This window comes from Alexandromys fortis, unplaced genomic scaffold (assembly GCF_014885135.2).
Source record: "Alexandromys fortis isolate MF-2015 unplaced genomic scaffold, M_Fortis_MF-2015_v1.1 scaffold_108, whole genome shotgun sequence".
NCBI classification, from domain to species: domain Eukaryota; kingdom Metazoa; phylum Chordata; class Mammalia; order Rodentia; family Cricetidae; genus Alexandromys; species Alexandromys fortis.
In genome coordinates, this window is record NW_026067994.1 from 4,339,863 (window position 1) to 4,346,854 (window position 6,992).

Sequence of the window (6,992 nt, forward strand, 5' to 3'; positions counted from 1 at the left end):
GGCTAACTCTCGCACCTGGACTAGCCCATTTCTAATAATGTATGTAAGCACCCCAAGGTGCGCTTACCAGGAATATTCTAGCCTATGTCAATCCTGGGTCGGAGCTTCATCGCGTGTGCCTCAGAGAGCAGAGCTATTGGGAGAGCGGAGCATGGCGTCTGTGCTCCAGAGCAGAGTCTGAGCTCACTTCCTCTTCCTCCCAGCGTCCTATTCTGTTTATTCCTCCCACCTATGTTTTAACCTATCAGGGCCAGACAAGCAGTTTCTTTATTGCTTAACCAATGAAATCAACAGATTGATATATATCACTCCCACATCACCTCAGGAAACTGAAAAACTTCTGTAAGGCAAAGGACACTATTATTCAGCTAAAGAAGCATCCTACAGAGTGGGAAAAGATTTTTACCAACTCCACATCCAATAAAGCTCTAATAATCAAAATATAAATAACTCAATAAACTATATCAAAAAGCAAATAGTCCAATATAAGCTGGGTGGTGATGGTGCATGCCTTTAATACCAGCACTCAGGAGGCAGAGGCAGGCAGATCTCTGTGTGCTCGAGGCCAGCCTAGTCTACAAGAGCTAGTTCTGGGACAGGCACCAAAGCTACAGAGAAACCTTGTCTCAAAAAACAACACCAAAAAATAATGGGTAGAGATCTAAACAGAGAATTTCCCATGGAGGAATCTCAAATGGCTGAGAAACACTTAAATGTTCAACATTCTTAGCCATCAGGGAGATGCAAATCAAAATGACACTTAGATTCCATCTTAAGCCTGTCAGAATAGCTAAGATCAAAAACGCAAGTGAAAGCTCATGCTGGCCTGGATGTAGATTAATGGTCTAGAAAGTCTTTCTGTCTATGTGTTGTTTTTGTTGGTTAATGAATAAAGAAACTGGTTTGGCCTGATAGGGTAGAATAGAGGTGTGGGGGAGGGGGAGGAGGCCGAGGCAGAGGCAGAGAGAAGCCATGTAGCCCTGTGGGAGACAGATGTCAGAACTTTAGCTAGTAAGCCACAGCTACATGGAAATACACAGATTAATAGAAATAGGTTAAATTAATATGTAAGAGTTAGCCAATAAGAAGCTAGAGCTATTGGGCCAAACAGTGATTTAATTAAAACAGTTTCTGTGTAATTGTTTCGGGTCTGAGCTGATCAGCAGCGGGAGCCAAAAAGGGCCCTCTGACAACAGATTAAAGGGAACACTTCTCCATTGCTGACAGGAGAGCAAACTTACACAGCCCCTATGGAAATCAATATGAAAATTCCTCAGAAAGTTGGTAATCAATGTACCTCAATACCCAGCTATAACTCTTGGGCATATACCCAAAGGATGCTCCATCCTACCAAAGGACACTTGCTCATCCATGTGCACTACTGCTCTATTCATAATAGCCAGAAACTGAAAACAACATAGATGCCTTCCATAGAAGAATGGGTAAAGAAAATATGGTAATTTACTCAATGGAGTATTGCTCATAAGCTCTTTTTAAAATGACATCATGAAATTTGCTGGCAAATGGATGGAACTAGAAAATGTCATGCTGAGTGAGTAACCCAGACCCAGAAAGATAAATATGGTATGTATTCACTTATAATGTGGATATTACCATTAAATAAACGATAAAAAGCCTACAATATGTAGACTCAGAGAGGTTAGGTATAGAGGAGAGGACTAGAGAGAACACATGGATCTTCCTGGGAGAAGGAAATAGAATAGATTTTATGGGTTGACTGGGGGCACGTTAGGGGATGCAGATGGGAGGATCAAGTGGGGAGGGTAAGGGGAGATAGGGTTGAAGGAAGGAATGTGGAGAGAGGCAGCTGGACTTGAAGGGTATTTGAAAGATTGTATGGAAACTTAGTGCTGTGGAAACTTCCTAAACTATATCAAGGCAGTTCTAATAAAATCTCCTGGTAATGGGGGAGACAGAGTTCCAACTAGCCATCTCTTGTCAACAAACAAGACTTCAAGTACCGGGACTGGGCTGTATTCTACTAAGGTGTTGGCTAAGGGGTCCCATGGAAATCCCCAAACAACCCAGGCTGTTACCAAAACAATGTGTTGCTCTCCACAAAATGACATTGCTAAGGACAACACCCACACAACTCACTGAACATGTAAAAACTGAGCTCTTGCCTACATGGAAACTTCACCCTATGTTTCAGTATATTTTCGTTCTCTTCAGGCTACAAAAAGAAATGTAAACACCAACCCAGTAACAAAACCTCTAACCAGTAACAATCTGTCTGCAAGATATGTTAGGGCAATGGTGGCACAGAACTTATGGGAGTAACCAACGAATGTCTGTTTGATTTAAGGCCCATTCCACAAGATAGAACTTATACCTGACCCTGCTTGAGTGACCAAGAACCAGAGACTAGATAGCCCAGAGACAAAGAGGAAAACCAAATACTACTGATCCAAAAAAAAAAAAATCAGGAAGGAAGGAAAGGAGGGATGGAGTGAGTGAGTGAGTTGAGTGAGGGGGGGGCGGAGGGATGGAAGGAAGGAGGGAGGCAGGGAAAGAGGAAGGGAGGGAGGATAAAATGACTCTTAATGATATTCTGCTATGCTCATAGTTCAGTGTCTTATTCAGTCACCGTCAGAGAAGCTTATTCCTGCAGCAGATGGGAACAGATGCAGAGACCCATGGCCATACATTATGCAGAGAGAGACTCCTTGGAACACACAGTTCTAAAAAGGATCTGTCCATCAAATCCATTCCCTCAGAGCTCAGGGAAGCCCCTGGAAGGGGAGGTGGAAAGAATGTAAGAGCCAGAAGGAGCTGAGGCTATCAGGAGAACAAGGTCCTTGGAATCAGCTGAGCAAGGCTTATACGATTCTGAAGCAGCAAGCATGGGGCCAGCACCAGTCTGCTTCAGGTCCTCTGAGGATGTCTTAGAGCTTCTAGTATTTTTATGAAAGTCCTGAAGATGTGAATGAAGAGTTCTCTGATTCTTCTGCCTACTCTTGCAGTTCTGTTCCTTCCACTGGCTTGCCTGGTCCAGTCCTGACATGATGGCTGTTCCTTCCCCTTATTATATTTTTATTTTCTCATGTTTGGTTGTTAGAAGCTTGTTCTTTTTTTAATGAGAGACGGAAAGGGAATGAATGCAGAAGGGAGGGGAGGAGGAGAGGAATTGGCAAGAGTAAAGGAGGGGAAAACTGCAATCAAGATATATTGTAGGAGAAAATCATCTTTTAATAAAAAAAGAAAAAGAAAAAACAAATATAGAAAGATTGATCTGCATGCTTCCCACTGAGAAACACCTTTATCTCTTGTGTGTCAAACTTTGCTGATATTGAGTATTTTAATAGAGTAGTTTACAAGATCTACTACAAAAAAATTCATTATATGCACCCAACTTAGCTAAGCACCACCGCACAAGCCAGATACTCTCTTGGGTAGCTGAAAGCTGTGCCTTGATGCCATATTACCACAGGGCAAGAATCTTATATCATCGGCCCAAGAAAAGAGTGACGTTCAGAATCTAAGTACGGCTTCTACTGAATATATAATGCTTTCACCCCACTACAACATAGAAAACTTGTCAGTTAAACTATAATTAAATCCGGGCTCATCTGTGTATCTACAACAAAAAGAAAGCCTGTGTAACAAAAGACATTGGCAAGTTAGCTAAATTGAATCAAGTGAAAATAGCAAGGAACTGTTATAAAATATCTAACCTCCTACATATACAATGGAAAAAGGGTTGCTTTCTACTTTATACATAAGCACAAACAGATTAAGCAATCAGAATACAAGTAACCTATAGGAAAGAAAGTTCTGTGAGTTGGGCCAGAACACGGCCCCAAAAAGGAGTCATATGAGGAGAACTCTAAGTGCTTGTGGGAAAACTCCAAGAAAACAAGACAGGAGTCATGTGACCCCTCTTTCTTCAAAATATGGAATTGTTTTGGGAGTGTGTTTTCCTGCTTTTCCTGCTTCTCCCAGATGTAGCAGATAGGTGTGAGTTTACTACAGATGATTCATTACTATCGCTATTTGGGTTTTCACATGTAGCTTGCACTTGACTAGCAACTGTCTGATGCTAAGAGTAAAGTTGGCTACTACATGAGACTTTAGTCTACCTCATTTATCAGTTCCATTCTCCCAGGTCTCATGGCCTCTAGAATGGTGACAGAGAACTTGTGTTCTGTGATATTGTTTTTGTTCTGACAAATAAAACTTGCCCGAAGATCAGAGGGCAGAGAGGGAGACTCACGCCTTTAATCCAAACACTCGGGAGGTAGAGAGAAGTGATAAGGCGGGACAGAGACAGGATATGAGCCAGTGGAACTGAGGAACCAGAGAGGATGGGAGCAACTGGTGGTTGCTCCAGGTTCTTTGATCTTCCAGTTTTCACTGCAACATCTGACTCCTGGTTTTACTGATAAGACTAATTAGGATCATGCTTCAAGCTTGCAGAAGAGTGGAGATAATTAGCAACACATGAAGAGATGCAGATGAATCTAGGAGGTGTCATTTTGTGGGCATCTGACCAGAAATAAAAGCCAAAGCAGAGGTATTGAGTAACAGGAGTCTTATACATAGGCAAATTTTTTCTTCCTCTGGAGGTCAGTTAGGTCTGTAAAATATGTACAGCATAATTTGTCAAGCCTGCTGAAAAACTCCTTTCTGTGCAAATCTTGGTGACTACACAGGATACAAAGTCTAGAAGATTGGTCTAGAATCTTCTGTACAATGTGAGGTCTATAGGTAATAAGACTGTACTCTAGTTAAGACTTGCCGCCCAAGACCAAAGGCCAGCAAGGACCTGTCAGGTAACAGACATGTTGATTTGCTTTACTCTTAGACCATTTTGCTTGAATGTGTCTCATAACTTTGTATTGTAGACTTTTTAAAATACACACAGTTAAAAACTATTTTAGGTACATAGAAAGGATTGGATGATGATGATAGAGTGTTCCTCAGCTGGTAGAGGGCTTGCTCATCTTGTAAGGGTGGGAACCTGAGTTCAGTTTCCAGAAGACACACCAGCAAGCCAGCCTACATGGGGAGTTCCAGGTTAGCCTGATCAATGAGGGACCTAGGGAGTTCCAGGCTAGCCGTACTAGTGAGGTATTGACATGTAGCTAAGATTGAGGAAAGCCTGTGGACCTGCATGCTTCCCACTGAGACAATCCTTTACCTACCATGGTATTTATTTGTCAAGTATTTCTGGTATTATTTCAAAAAGTTACTTTACAGTATCTGCTATCAAAACATGCATTATGTATACCCAGCTTACCAAGCACCATAGCCCAGCAGAAGCACACAGTAGTGTACCAGCTGATTGCTCTCTCTGAGAAAGCCTGTCTCAGATGAGGAGGGTAGTGCTCCATGAACAATATTTGCGCTTGTCTTCTGGCCTCCATACACACGCAGACAAAATATAAATATATAACACACTGAAAATTTTGGAAGACCCTATTTAAGCTCAGAAACAAAGTTCCTGAGGCTGGTGGTGGTAATGAAGTACTTACCACCACACAGCATGAGAACTTCAGCTAAAAAGCTGGTGTGCATACGCCTGTGATCTCAGCACTAGGGAGAAAGAGACAAGGGGATCCCCAGAGCTTGCTGGGCAGCCCAGTCTAGTGAGTCTTGCGACCAACAAAAACACTGTCTCAAAAGTTAAGGTGAAGAGTGACTGAGAATGACACCTGAAGTCAACTTCTACCCGCCAGCCACACATATGAACATATGCATACACACATGCATACACACTACCCTCCAGTCACACATGCATTCACACTACCCTCCGGTCACACAGATGAACACATGCATACACACATGCATACACACTACCCTCCGGTCACACATACGAACACATGCATACACACTACCTTCCAGTCACACAGATGAATACAAACATACATGCTACCTGCCAGTCACACATACAAACACATACATACACACTACCCACCAGGCACTCATACAAACACACACATACACACCATGCACAAACACACACAAAAATCATCGCTCGGTAAATAAGAAGAGGTGACTTGAAAAGAGGATAAATCAAGATCCTTTTATGTTTGATATTTTTTTAAATAAAAGATGCTTTTTTTATATTCTACTTATATGAGAAAAGATTTAAGATGATTTTAAATGAGATGACTGTCTGTAAGCCAATGAATGGCTCGATGTAATTATGGGAAAATGCAGAAAAAGAATTAATCAAGTTTAAAGGACCTTTTGACATTAATCTTCAGTTATTGCATTTGGCATATAACTGATCTCCTGGTTCTTCAAGCAAAGCTAGTGTGAAAAGGGCAGAACGATGTGTATTCCATCTGGGATCCCAGTCAGACAGTATAGGCTTCACTTGGGACAAATCCCAGGCTAGAAATAAATTCTACATTCTTAAATGTTTAGAATCATACAAAGAAGTGAAACTAATGGTGGTTTGATTAAATGTACACAAAATCAAATTTTAGAGTCCATGAATAAAAGTACATATATTATACTACAGCCATCTCGGCCCACTTTCTCATGTCTGCTGTGCTTTGGTATGACTATAGCCTGAGTAACTGAGACCCTGTGTGATCTACAAAGTTCAAGAAAATTTGCTACTTTATGGGGGCAGTGTGTTGATCTGCCATAGGTCATCTTCTGTGTTAGCATCGTATCTGCGGTGGGTATGGGGTCATCCACATTCACTGCCAGTGCTGAAGACACCGAAGACTCTGAGCAGGTATTTTTAACTTCCCGATGCTGCGAGCCCTCCTCAGTGTTCACATTGCCTTCTCATCCTACCGCATTTAGCTCTTCTTTTCTGTGCCTTTTTTTTTAAAACACAGAAGGGACCTATCTCTGAAGGAGATCAGAAGCAACCATCAGCTCTTCCTCAATTTTTCATCCTCAGAGGAACTCTCAGCAGGGCCCTCAGTGACCACGTCAGGCACCATCTCTCTCTCTCTCTCTCTCTCTCTCTCTCTCTCTCTCTCTCTCTCTCTCTCTCTCTCCCACACACA